The sequence below is a fragment of the Arvicanthis niloticus genome, chromosome 4 (assembly GCF_011762505.2).
Source record: "Arvicanthis niloticus isolate mArvNil1 chromosome 4, mArvNil1.pat.X, whole genome shotgun sequence".
Classification (NCBI taxonomy): domain Eukaryota; kingdom Metazoa; phylum Chordata; class Mammalia; order Rodentia; family Muridae; genus Arvicanthis; species Arvicanthis niloticus.
In genome coordinates this window covers 118,856,176-118,870,144 of record NC_047661.1, presented here as the reverse complement: position 1 = coordinate 118,870,144, position 13,969 = coordinate 118,856,176, and positions in this window count along the sequence as shown.

Sequence of the window (13,969 nt, the reverse complement as noted above, 5' to 3'; positions counted from 1 at the left end):
GCAAGGCTCCATTAAAATGCCAAAGGAGCTTTTGCCTGCCTCTCCCCTTACTCTGCCAACTCCTATACAACAAAAGAGAGATAAATCCCCTCCTCCTTCTCCAAGCTGACCTTCAAAACCCTTAGATAAAACCCTGCCAAATTCCATAGTCCCTTGTACTCAACCATCAACCACTCAACAACTCTGCAATTTCAGGGACTCTTACGCAAAAAACAACCCTGCCTCCCATGATACTCAGGAGTCTGCTACAGAACTTGAAACCCAAACTGCTCAAGCATTCCCAGTTAATATCCACCCCACTTGAGCTAAACCACTTAACTGGTACCCACTCCAAGCCTCAGACCTAAAATAACTCAGGCAAGCAGTGAAGGAAGACGGCATTCATGTACCGTGGACAAAATCTCTCCTTCAGAGCCATATTGCCAATTTAAACACTCCCCAAGATTAGAGATATATTTGTCGTTCTGCTCTTCCTGGCCCAATGTTTCTAGAGTGGGAAGCCTACTATCATGATGAATGTCTACAACAAGTCAGGCAAAAATAGGAGAGGGGCAATAACACTCCATGGGGTTTTAAAGAACTCTTTGGCCAGGAAGATTTCTCTACTGGGGCACAGCAGGCAACTCAGCTAGCAGAGTACTATGAGCAGGTTCGCCTCTGTGCCATTCAAGCCTGGAATAGGCTCACTCTACCCTCAGGGTCACAAGACCCCGCCTACTCCCTGCTCTCCCCCCATCAGAAGCCTGGAGAATCCCTATCTGATTTTATCCTCAGAACTAAAATGAGCTTAGAAAGGAAAATCTCCAACCCCATAGCTAGAGACCTTCTTCTTAAAACCATTGTTTGGGAAGGCATGGCTTCTGAGTCTAGGCTAGCTTGCTAGGGTCTCCAGGAAGAGCATCACTACAGGTGGATTGTGGCAACCTGAGAAATAGGAACCACATCACACCAGGTCGCATCCATAGCTCAGGCATTTGTGGCAGCAGTAAAAACAGAAGAAATCTGCTTCAAATGTGGAGAGGCAGGACATTGGAGAGATGAATACCCATTAAACTCACCTTCTATAACAGATTCTAATCCCCCTAAGGCCCTCTGTCTCCGCTGCAGAAAAGGTTTTCATTGGAGGCACTGTACCGCTTGATATGATAAAGATGGTAAACCACTAGAGCCTTTAAACTTCAAAAACGGAAACCCTCAGCCCTGACAGTAAGAGGGACAACTACTCCTGTAGAAGCCTTATGGGTTTCCAGTATCTCAGAAGGCTTCCACCCAAAGTTAACCATTAAAATAGATAATAAACCATTTAAGTGTCTTATTGATACTGGGGTGGACAGGACAATTTTAAGACAGCAAGAGGTTCCACAAGACTGGCAGCTGACCCCCGGACCCCAGCTCCTAGGCATAGGGTACCTCTCACATATTCATCACCAAACAGACCTATAGGTGGGAAGACCCAGATGGAGCTACAGGCCTCATACTCCCCCTGGTGGCTCAAGTAGCCACCAATCTTTCAGGGAGAGATATCTTATAAGCCTTAGATGTGGTTCTTACCACCCAGCCAGAAAGAGATGACATTAAAAGAGAGAATATTACTTATGAAGAAAATAGTACCAAGGAGACCCACATAACCTTCCTCCAAATCACCCCCAATCCTAGAGGCCACTGTTAGATTTAGTACTCCCTGCCTTGATTGGCTCTTCGATGAAGCCATCTGGATCCCAGAGTGGCCTCTATCAAGGGAGAAACTTGGAGCCCCCAGAGAACTCATAGAGAAACAGCTGTCTCTACAACACATCTGCCCCTCCTGCAGTCCATGGAACACCCCTGTGTTTGCTATAAAAAAGAGCTCAGGGGGTGGAGACTATTAAAAGATTTGAGGGCAATTAACAAAACCATGTGAATCTGAGGCTTCCCACAAAGAGGGTTACCCCACATCTCAGCCATTCCTGCCAATGTTTCCCTATTAGCAATAGACGCAAAAGACTGCTTTTTTCCACCCCTCTCCACCCCTGGGACCATGAAAGCTTTGCATTCTCAGTTCCCCCCATTAACAACTCTGGCCCAGCCTCATGATATGAATGGACTGTCCTTCCCCAGGGAATGGCTAACAGTCCTTCCATTTGTCAGGAGGCTGTAGCCACTGCATTAAAACCCTATTTAGACAAAGGACTCAACATCTATCTTTACATGGATGACATTTTGGTATGGGGATGCTTCTACCTCCCCCACCCAAATTAAGGACCAGCTAATACCTTCCTTATCTGCCCTAGGATTCAAAATAGCCCCTCACAAAATCTAACTTGTCCTTCCCATTGCATTTTCAGGAACAGAGATCTTCCTTACTTCAATACGCCCCCTCAAACCCACCCTTTCCTTTCCTCAAAAATTAACTCTTGCCTCCCTCCAGAGCTTTTTGGGCAACCTCAATTGGCTTTGGCCTTGGCTCCATCTTCCCACAAGCACCCTTCAACCCCTCTTCAACCTCCTGAAAGGAGATAAAAGTCCCTCCTCCCCAAGGACACTGTTCCCAGAAGCAGTCCAAGCCCTAAATTTTGTCAATTCAGTCCTAAAAGATATGGCTCTTGCTAGGTATGACCCAACAATACCTGTACATATCCTTATCTTTAACTCTTCCCCTATGCTTGAAGGAGCTATTTACCAACCTCAGGGGGTGCTAGAATGGCTCCATACCCCAATGGGTGGTGTGCCCCAAATTTTAAATGAAGTAGATACACTTGCCAACATGATTAAAAATGGCAGGGATAGAACCCTACAAAACCTAGGAAAAACCATGATGTTCTTGTCACCCCCTTCTCCCTCTCCAATGTTCAGTGGCTAATCAAAAATCATTCCCATTTCGATATCAGCTTAATAGAATTTCCAGGACAAATTGACAACCATTATCCTGACGAAAAATGGGCCTCTGCCCTCCCTCTGTTGCGATGGTTACCCCCAAACTATTCTCAAGAGAGCCCATAGCAGGAGCCCCCTCAATATTTACCGATAGGGGAAGAGGGGAGCTGCAGCAGTAATATACTACTTCCCTGAAGATGAACCCCTATCCTCTGATTCAAAGAGCTCCCCCACCACTCCCCCCAATATAAAGAACTATATGCTATTTACCTAGCTCTAAAAGAAGTCAAAGGCCCCCTTAACCTCTTTTCAGATAGTGTATATGCTGTCAATTTGCTTCCCTCGTTGTTAAGATCATTTATCAAACTAGATGACAACCCACTCTCCCCTCTACTCATACAGGTCTCTGTAATCCTACAGGAGAGAGCCTCCCCCATCTATATCCAGCACATCCAATCCCACAGTCCCTTGACAGGTCCTATATCTGAGGGAAATGCACTTGCTGACCAAACTGCCTCAACAGGGACATTTATAGCCTCCACTGAGCAAGCAGACCAATTTCATTCACGCACACACACAAATCTAAAGGGGTTTCATGCTCGCTTCTCCCACATTCCCTTGCTCAGCTCCAAAGGATAATAAAAACATGTGCCTCTTGTGCATCCCTCATTACTACCCCAGCTTTACAAACCATGGGCACCAATCCCTGAGGCCTCAAATCCAATGCCTTATGGCAAATTGATGTCACCCATATTCCCCAATTCGGTAGACAAAAATATGTTTTAGTCACCATAGATACTTACTCACATTTTATATGGGCTACATCCCAGACAGGTGAAAACTCAAAAAGGCTGATCTACCATATGCTCTCTACCTTTGCCATCATGGGCATTCCTCAGCAGATAAAAACTGATAACGGCCCCGCATTCACTAGCTCTCAATTTAAAACCCTCTGCACACTCTGGGAAATTGCCCATCATATGGGAATCTCCCACAACCCTCAGAGCCAAGGAATAATAGAAAGAAGGCATCAGACCCTGAAGGCCCAACTACTGAAACAACAAACTACCACTTCTCCCCCAGTGTACAATTAATTATGGCCCTGACTACCCTAAACATATTTAACATCTACAAAACCTCCAAACACCCTCATATTTCCCTCCATTGGCACACTCCAAAATTGGTTCCCCCTATCCTAGTACAATGGCAAGATCCTTTAGATGAAGTTTGGAAGAGACCAGACCCCCTCCTTACAACTGGGAAGGGTTTCACTTGTGTTTTTCTGCAGGACCAGCCTAAGCCTATCTGGGTCTCTGCCAGAAATGTCCAATACCACCCCACCAACCAAGAAGATGGCCCACCTCTCACTGACACATCAAGAACCAAGGAGGGGGAAGAGAAGGCAGAGGAGGAGTCACCACACCCAGAGGAACAGCAGGATCTCCTAGAAGGACATCCATGACATGGTGATGGCTGCCCAGGCCATGTGCCCTCCACAAGCACTCCTCTCCTCTATTCTCTTGGCTGTTTTTATCATCCATCATGCTAACTCTGCTACCTCCCAGCCTTTCCCTAGCCTTCCCAAAACCTACCATTGGAGATTTTATGCTAGGGAAACCTACAACAGACACAACAAAGTTATAGGAACCCAGGGCTGCCCACTTGAAGGATGTCAAACCAGGATTGAGATTTCCCTACACCCAGAATCCATCTCCACTATGTCCAGCCCTTTTCTCTGCTTTCCTTACCAAAACACAGGTGAATGTCTCCAGGAAGTCTCCACATATGAAGGTTGTAGATATTGGAGCTGCAGGATGGAATCCACCAGTCATGGTGGCACCATGCTCACCAACCTTAAAACTCATTTTCAGCTTTCCATCGCAATCCATGGAATGAACACTGGCTAACTGGAGTCATGGGCAAACTTTACCCCAATGACTATGCCCGCTACCCCATAGCTGACCTACACATCTTTTATAAACTTATCCCTACCCCCAAATCTGCCTTTACCCATGCTAATATTATCCAACAGGAAAACCAGTCTCAGGAAGAACTACAAGCTACCCTCTCCTGGCTACAGTACATCCAATATGCAGTGGACCTCCTTCCCTTAACGACTCACCCCAATTCTTCCCAATGCTTTTTCTGTGCCTCTCTCTCTCTCTCGACCCTTATTAACAGCCATTCCCATTAACTTTTCCCTTTATGACCTCCATGGACCCCTGCCCATGAGGAAAACACGGGACATTCCTCTCTTTGACCTACCCCTACCTCTTTGCCTTGTAGGGCCCTCCTCAAAACCCCATTTCACATGTGCTCATGACATCACCATTACCAAATCAGTATGTGTTAACCCTCCTGTCATCCTCTGGTGCAAAGGCACTACAGGTGCTTGTATTAACCCTCATTTTCAGGGCTCCTGTGCCCCCGTGATTGTTGTCCCCCAGGTTTATCTCTACGAACCTGAAGAATTTGCTTTGCAAATGGGAGGAAGCTGAAGGAAGAGAGAGATCTTCATCCCTTTGCTCATTGGACTAGGCCTTGCTGTTTCACTTGGTGCTACTGGAACTGCTGGGGCAGCCCTTGTCCAAACACAACATCTGGCTGGCGACTTCCAGAACAAACTTGACCAGGAAATGGCCTCTACTATGGACAGCCTTGAGTTTTTTCAATGCCAGATAACCTCTATAGCAGGAGTTGCTCTCCAAAACTGGAGGGCCCTGGACTTGTTGACTGCTGAACAGCAGGGAGAGACTTGTGTTTTGCTGGGGGAGGAATGTTGCTTCTATGTCAATGAATCGGGGCTGGTATAACAAGATATACACATGCTTAATGAGCTCTGAGGGAACCTCCGGGCACACTATACTCCCAACACCCCTACCCCTTGGTACTCTAACCCCTTGATGTCTTGGTTTCTTCCCCTCCTTGGCCCCATAATAGCCATTGGAGCCTTGCTTCTCTTGGCATCTTGCCTCATTCAGTTTCTAAAACAACACATAAGTAACATTGCAAAGATAACTACCAATCAGGTCTTGGTTCAGTATCAAACTGTTCCCAACATAGGAGACACTTATTCTGATGACACCTCTCTTTTATAAAAGAAAAAGGGGGAGTTGTGGGGTGGTGGGCTGTGAGAAGCAGCTGGGTGCTTGGTCAAGAATGAGTCTGGAACCTCGGATCATTATTGGATGGCAGGAATTCAACTGGGCCCTGGGCTCTGGTTCTTTTAATTTAGTTTCAGCCCTCCATGGTTCCTCCCACAGAGAGATCTATGACCATCAGTCACAAGGAACACTGCCTCAGGCTCTCCCACATATAGATGAGGTCTCTCCAAGATCTCAGACCAAGCCAATAGGCAGCATTTACTGTGAGACCCTAATCCACTCTGAAACTGTATATAAGGGCTCTATTTAGGGGAAGTAAAGTGCTCAAGAATCATCCTGGTGTCTGAGAGTTTCTATCACAAGAGCTGTGACACTTGTAGAGAGGTCTGCTCCCCCAGAACCTGCCTGGGACACCAAGCTGCATCTTTGCGAGCTAGCTGGCTTCTTATGGCTCAACCAGAGCCCAGACCGGCTCAGCACCGAGAGACAGGCACAACACCTGGGAGTAACCGGTCAGCAACAGCAGCAAGACTGAGGTTACTTATTTTTCTTACACATTTTAAATATTTATTCTTAAGCATCTTATTTTTACTGCTATTACAAACTATTCCTTTAAGATTGTGATGAAGCTAAGCAAGCACTGTGAAGAGAAATTTTCTTTTTTCTCCATTCCTTTTTCTTTTGGATTCTAACCAAAAGCCCAAGTAACCTTCCCCTGGTACTCTGGGTTTTCTTACTGATTCTTTGACTCTCCACTCCTCCCCCTAGGCTAGAGACAGATAGAAAATACCTAACTGGGGATTGGTCCTAGTAAGTCTCTGAGCCCAACTTTATGAATTGGCTTTCAACCTTATGAAAGTTCCAATGACTTATGGAACCCAATCAACAGGGTAGGGCTCAGAGACTTACTGGGACCCTGACAGAAATCACCTAATGCTCTACAGGTTATAGTTTCTCTGTTTACAGCCATGCTATGAACCAAAGTCTGTCCGATGATCTTTAGATAATCATACTAGCTCATGATAAAGCTCTAGTGCTAGGGTGAGGTTTGTCTCTAGGAAAAGATAAGTCATCTTCTAATTCCATCACTTCTGTTTTCTTGCTCAATGCCTATTTTAATTAACCTAGCCTCCAGTCTCCCCAGTAGTCCCCTCTCGGACCCCCCACCTCTTAGGGAGTTTCTTCTCTTTTTGTGTAATTAAATAGGGTTGGTTGAAGTGTCCAGCTCTCTAGTCTTCACACCTCCTTGTCTGCAGGGCAGGCTCTTAGGCCCATAGCCACTGTAGCTCTCCACCTGCCAGATGTACAGCAATCACAGCCAACACTTATATGACCTTTCTTTCTGCCATGTAGCTGCTTGCTACCTCCCGGGGCCAAACATGGTAGTTTTAGACACAAAAGCAAAAGCTCATAACTGTCTTCTTCTCTGTCTAGCTTCCGCTGGCTGCAAATCTTTGCAGCTTAACCCTCAAACTAATAAAAGTATAGTTCAGCTTCCATTTTGAAGTGATTCTGATCAAGTCTATCTTCTTGAACTAATGAGTTTATTGGAATTATTACAAGAGTATTGGTGATGAGTTACTTTCTGGAATATGTGTGGCAGAGACAAAGACAGCTACATTACTGAAAAGTCTAAATAATAGTGTCAGCAATGATAACCTAAGCCCTTATCCAGTTTCCCAAATAGTACTCATAGAAGGCCATTTGGCAGGACAACACAGTAGAGTTTGTTCCTCTGGGAAACCTCCCTCCAAATCAAGGAAGTTCTTTCTCATTTCTCTCTCATAAATCTACGTCCACACACCCCATTCCTCACCCACTTTTTTTTTTGTTAAGCATGAGTCAATAAATTCAAAGTTTGAAGCCACTGGATGCGTGTCACTTGGGTGAATGTTTTCCGTTGTACTGTAACTCCTCTGTAGAAGTAAAGGGACAAATTTCTTGGCCCCATTAAACCCAAAGAAGCTACAACATTTTATAAAATATGCAATGGCTTTTTGGAAGAAAGTGGTTGAAACTTCCCCTAAAGAGTGCTGATATGCACTGTGAACACAGACTTGCTACCTCTGTCTTCCTCGCTCTGGTTTCTTCCTCTCTTTTCTCATCATTTCTTCCATGTTAAAAGAAAATAGTATTTAACAGGCCACACAGGAGGCAAGACTTTGAACAGAATTCCAAGGAAAAGGATGGATGCCTCTCTCCAAATGCTGAAAAGTATGAATGGAGAGGCAGACAAAGCAAGCTGCCAAGCAAGAGAATGAATAGGTATTTTCTACCCATCACCTATATGAAACCCTGAAACTCAATATTAACAAAAATGCAGGTTAGACTCTAACTAAGCTCAGCCATAATACCCTAACTTCTAATCTTTTCAGTTGGTCAAATTTGTTTCTTTGTACTGACTTCCTCCATAGCATGAGATTACATCAGACAAACCATACAAAATGAGGGTAAAAAAAGAATCCTGGCATCCCGGAGTAGACCTCTGCCGAGTCTGCTGTTGTGTGGACCCCGGATTCTACCTGAGACATACTGGAAAGTCCAAGCAACCCAGAGCCACAGAGGAACAACTGAACTCATAGCGTCAGACAACATATCCTGAGATATCCTAGAGGAGACACTGCACCCAGAACAGCAGATACCTAGCTGGACTGCTACCTTGGAGGCACCAAATCCTGAGGAATCCTAGAGGTACTACTGTAATCAGTACAGCTGGAAAAGATCACAGAGATATCTGGACCCCTAGGAGATCAAACACAAGCAAGATAACTGGAAAGGCAGGCTTCAGTCAGAGACAGCAAGTACAGGCAGCACTAGAGTTAACCAGATGGCAAAAGGCAAGCGCAGGAATGTAAGCAACAGAAACCAAAATTACATGACATCATCAGAACCCAGTTCCCCCATCATAGCAAGCTCTGAACACCCATTCACACCAGAAAAGCAGGATTCAGAATTAAAATCACTTCTCATGAAGATGATAGAGGACTTTAGGAAAGACATAAATAACACTCTCAAAGAACTTAAGGAGAACAATGGTAGACAGATAGAAACCCTTAAAGAGGAAACACAAAAATCCCTTAAGGAATTGCAAGAAAATGCAACCAAATGGGAAAAGGAATTCAACAAAACCATGAAGGATCTAAAAATGGAAGTAGAAACAATAAAGAAATCACAAAGGGAGACTACCCTGGAGATAGAAAACCTAAAAAAAAGATCAGGAGTCATAGACACAAGTATCACCAACAGAATACAAGAGAGGGAAGAGAGAATCTCATGTGCAGAAGATACCATGGAAAACATTGACACAACTGTCAAAGAAAATGCAAAATACAAAAAGCTACTAACCCAAAATATACAAGAAATCCAAGACACAATGAGAAGGCCAAACCTAAGGATAATAGGTATTGATGAGGGGGAAGACTCTCAACTTAAAGGACCAGTAAATATCCTCAACAAAATTATAGAGGAAAACTTCCCTAACCTAAAGAAAGAGATGTCCATAAATATACAAGAAGCCTACAGAACTCCAAATAGTTTAGACTAGAAAAGAAATACTTCCCGCCACATAATAGTCAAAACATCAAATGTGCAAAGCAAAGAAAAAATACTAAAAGCAGTAAGGGAAAAAGGTAAAGCAACTTATAAAGGCAGATGTATAAGAATTACACCAGACTTCTCACCAGAGACCATAAAAGCCAGAAGATCCTGGACCAGCATCATATAGACCCTAAGAGAACACAAATGCCAGCCCAGACTACTATACCCAGCAAAACTGTCAATCATTATTGATGGAGAAACCAAAATATTCCATGAAAAATCCAAATTTACACAGTATCTCAACACAAATCCAGCACTCCAAAGGATAATTGATGGAAAACTCCAACACAAGGAGGGAAACTACAACCTAGAAAAAGCAAGAAAGTAATCTTCCAAAAACCATAAAAGAAGGTAGCTACACAAACATATCTCCACTGCCAATAACAAAAATAACAGGAAACAACATTCATTTTTCCTTAATATCTCTTAATTTCAATGGACTCAATTCTCCAATAAAAACACATAGGCTATCAGACTGGATACATAAGCAGGACCCAACATTTTGCTGCATTCAGGAAACGCACCTTTGTGAAAAAGATAGACAGTACCTCAGAGTAAAGGGTTGGAAAACAATCTTCCAAGCAAATGGCCCCAAGAAACATGCTGGAGTAGCAATTCTAATATCAAATAAAATCATTTTTCAACCAGAAGTAATCAAAAAGATAAGGAAGGGCACTTCATATTCATCAAAGGAAAAATGTACCAAGAGGAACTGGCAATTCTGAACATCTATGCCCCAAATGCAAGGGCACCCACATACATAAAAGAAACTTTACTAAAGCTTAAAGCATACATTGCACCCTACACAATAATAGTGGGAGATTTCAACACCCCACTCTCAGCTATGGACAGATCATGGAAACAGAAACTAAACCAAGACACAATGAAACTAACAGAACTTATGAACCAATTGGACTTAACTTAATTATAGATGTTAATTGGACTTAACATCTATAGAGCATTTCATCCTAAAACAAAAGAATATACCTTCTTCTCAGCACCTCATGGTACCTTCTCAAAAATAGACCATATAATTGGTCACAAAACAGGCCTCAACAGATACAGAAAGATTGAAATAATCCCTTGTACCCTATCAGAACACCATGGACTAAGACTTGTCTTTGACATGGACAAAAACAACAGAAAGCCCACATACACTTGGAAACTGAACAATGTTCTACTCAATGATAACTTGGTCAAGGAAGAAATAAAGAAAGAAATTAAAGACTTTTTAGATTTAAATGAAAATGAGGACACATCATATCAAAACTTGTGGGACTCACTGAAAACAGTACTAAGAGGAAAAAATCATAGCTCTAAGTGCTCACAAAAGGAAATTGGAAAGAGCATACATTAACAACTTGACAGGAAACCTGAAAGCATTAGAACAAAAAGAAGCTAATATACCCAAGAGGAGAAGACGGCAGGAAATAATCAAACTCAGGGCTGAAATCAACCAAGCTGAAACAAAAAGAACTATACAAAATATCAACAAAACTAGGAGGTGGTTCTTTGAGAAAATCAACAAGATAGACAAACCCTTAGCCAGACTAACCAAAGGGCGCAGAGACAGTATTCAAATTAATAAAATCAGGACTGAAAAGGGAGACATAACAACAGAAACAAAGGAAATTAAAAAAATCTTCAGATCCTACTACAAAGGCCTATACTCAATAAAATTTGAAAATCTGGATGAAATGGACAATTTTCTAAATAGATACCAGGTACCAAAGTTAAAGGAGGAGTAGATAAACCATCTGAACAGTCACATAACTCCTAAAGAAATAGAAACAGTCATTAACAATCTTCCCACCAAAAAATGTCCGGGGCCAGATGGTTTCAGGGCAGAATTCTTTCAGACCTTCAAGGAAGACCTAATACCAATACTCTTCAAGCTGTTCCATCGAATAGAAACAGAAGGAACACTACCCAATTCATTCTATGAAGCTACCATTACATTTATACCTAAAACACAGAAAGACCCAACAAAGAAAGAGAACTACAGACCAATCTCTCTTATGAATATTGATGCAAAAATACTCAATAAAATTCTCGCAAACCGAATCCAACAACACATCAAAACAATTATCCATCAAGATCAAGTAGGCTTTATCCCAGGAATGCAGGGATGGTTCAATATTCGGAAATCCATCAATGTAATCCACTACATAATTAAACTCAAAGAAAAAAACCACATGGTCATCTCACTAGATGCTGAGAAAACATTTGACAAAATTCAACATCCCTTCATGTTAAAAGTCTTGGAAAGATCAGGAATTCAAGGCCCATACCTAAACATAGTAAAAGCAATATACAGCAAGCCAGTAGCCAACATCAAGCTAAATGAAGAGAAACTTGAAGCAATCCCACTAAGACCAGGGACTAGACAAGGCTGCCCACTCTCACCTTACCTATTCAATATAGTACTGGAAGTCCTAGCTAGAGCAATTAGACAACAAAAGGAAGTCAAAGGGATACAGATAGGAAAGGAAGAAGTCAAAATTTCACTATTTGCAGATGATATGGTAGTATACTTAAGTGACCCTAAAACTTCCACCAGATAACTCCTAAACCTGATAAACAATTTCAGTAAAGTGGTTGGATATAAAATCGACTCAAACAAATCAGTAGCCTTCCTCTATTCAAAGGATAAACAGGCTGAGAAAGAAATTAGGGAAATGACATCCTTCACAATAGCCACAAATAAAATAAAATATCTTGGAGTGAATATAACCAAGTAAGTGACAGAACTATATGACAAGAACTTCAAGTCTCTGAAGAAAGAAATCGAAGAAGATCTCAGAAGATGGAAAGATCTCCCATGCTCTTGGATTGGCAGGACCAACTTAGTAAAAATGGCCATCCTGCCAAAAGCAATCTACAGATTCAATGCAATCCCCATCAAAATTCCAAATGAATTCTTCATAGAGATAGAAAGAGCAATCTACAAATTCATTTGGAATAACAAAAAACCTAGGATAGTGAGAACTATTCTCAACAATAAAAGAACTTCTGGGGGAATCACCATCCCTGACCTCAAACTGTACTACAGAGCAGTAGTGATAAAAACTGCATGGTATTGGTACAGAGACAGACAGGAAGATCCATGGAATAGAATTGAAGGCCCAGAAATGAACCCGCACACCTATGTTCACTTGATCTTTGACAAGGGAGCTAAAACCATCCAGTGGAAAAAGTTCAGCATTTTCAACAAGTGGTGCTGGCTCAACTGGAGGACAACATGTAGAAGGATGCAAATTAATCCATTCTTATCCCCTTGTACAAAGCTCAACTCCAAGTGGATAAAGGACCTTCACATAAAGCCAGATACACTGAAACTAATAGAAGAGAAGTTGGGGAAGACCCTTGAATACCTAGGCACAGGGGAAAAGTTCCTGAACAGAACACCAATGGCTTATGCTCAAGATCAAGATCAAGATCAAGATCAAGATCAAGATCAAGATCAAGATCAAGATCAAGATCAAGAATCGACAAATGGGATCTCATCAAATTGCAAAGCTTCTGTAAGGCAAAGGACACTGTCAACAAGACAAAACGGCAACCAACAGATTTGGAAAAGATCATTACCAATCCTACATCCGATAGAGGGCTAATATCAAATATATACAAAGAACTCAAGAAATTCGACGCCAAACAACAAAATAACCTGATTAAAAATGGGGTACAGAGCTAAACAAAGAATTCTCAACTGACGAAACATGAATGGCCGAGAAGCACCTTATGAAATGGTCAACATCCTTAGTCATCAGGGAAATGCAAATCAAAACAACACTGAGATACCACCTCACACCAGTCAGAATAGCTAAGATCAAAAATTCAGGTGATAGTAGATGCTGGCGAGGATGTGAAGAAACAGGAACACTCCTTCATTGTTGGTGGGGTTGCAAACTGGTACAACCACTCTGGAAGTCAGTCTGGCAGTTCCTCAGAAAATTGGACATAGCACTACCTGAGGACCCAGCTATACCACTCCTGGGCATATACCCAGAAAATTCCCCAACATATAACAAAGACATATGCTCTACTATGTTCATAGCATCCTTATTTATAATAGCCAAAAGCTGGAAAGATCCCAGATGCCCTTCAACAGAGGAATGGATACAAAAAAATGTGGCACATTTACACAATGGAATATTACTCAGCTATTAAAAATAATGAATTTGAGAAATTCTTATGTAAATGGATGGAACTAGAAAATATCATCCTGAGTGAGGTATCCCAATCACAAAAGAACACACATGATATTTACTCACTGATAAGCGGAGATTAGCCCAAAAGCTTGAAACAACCAAGATTCAACTACTAGATGACATGAAGCTCATGAAGAAGAAAGAACAAGTGAGGATGCCTAGGTCTTCCTTAGAAGGAGTAACCAAATACTCAAGGGAGCAAAT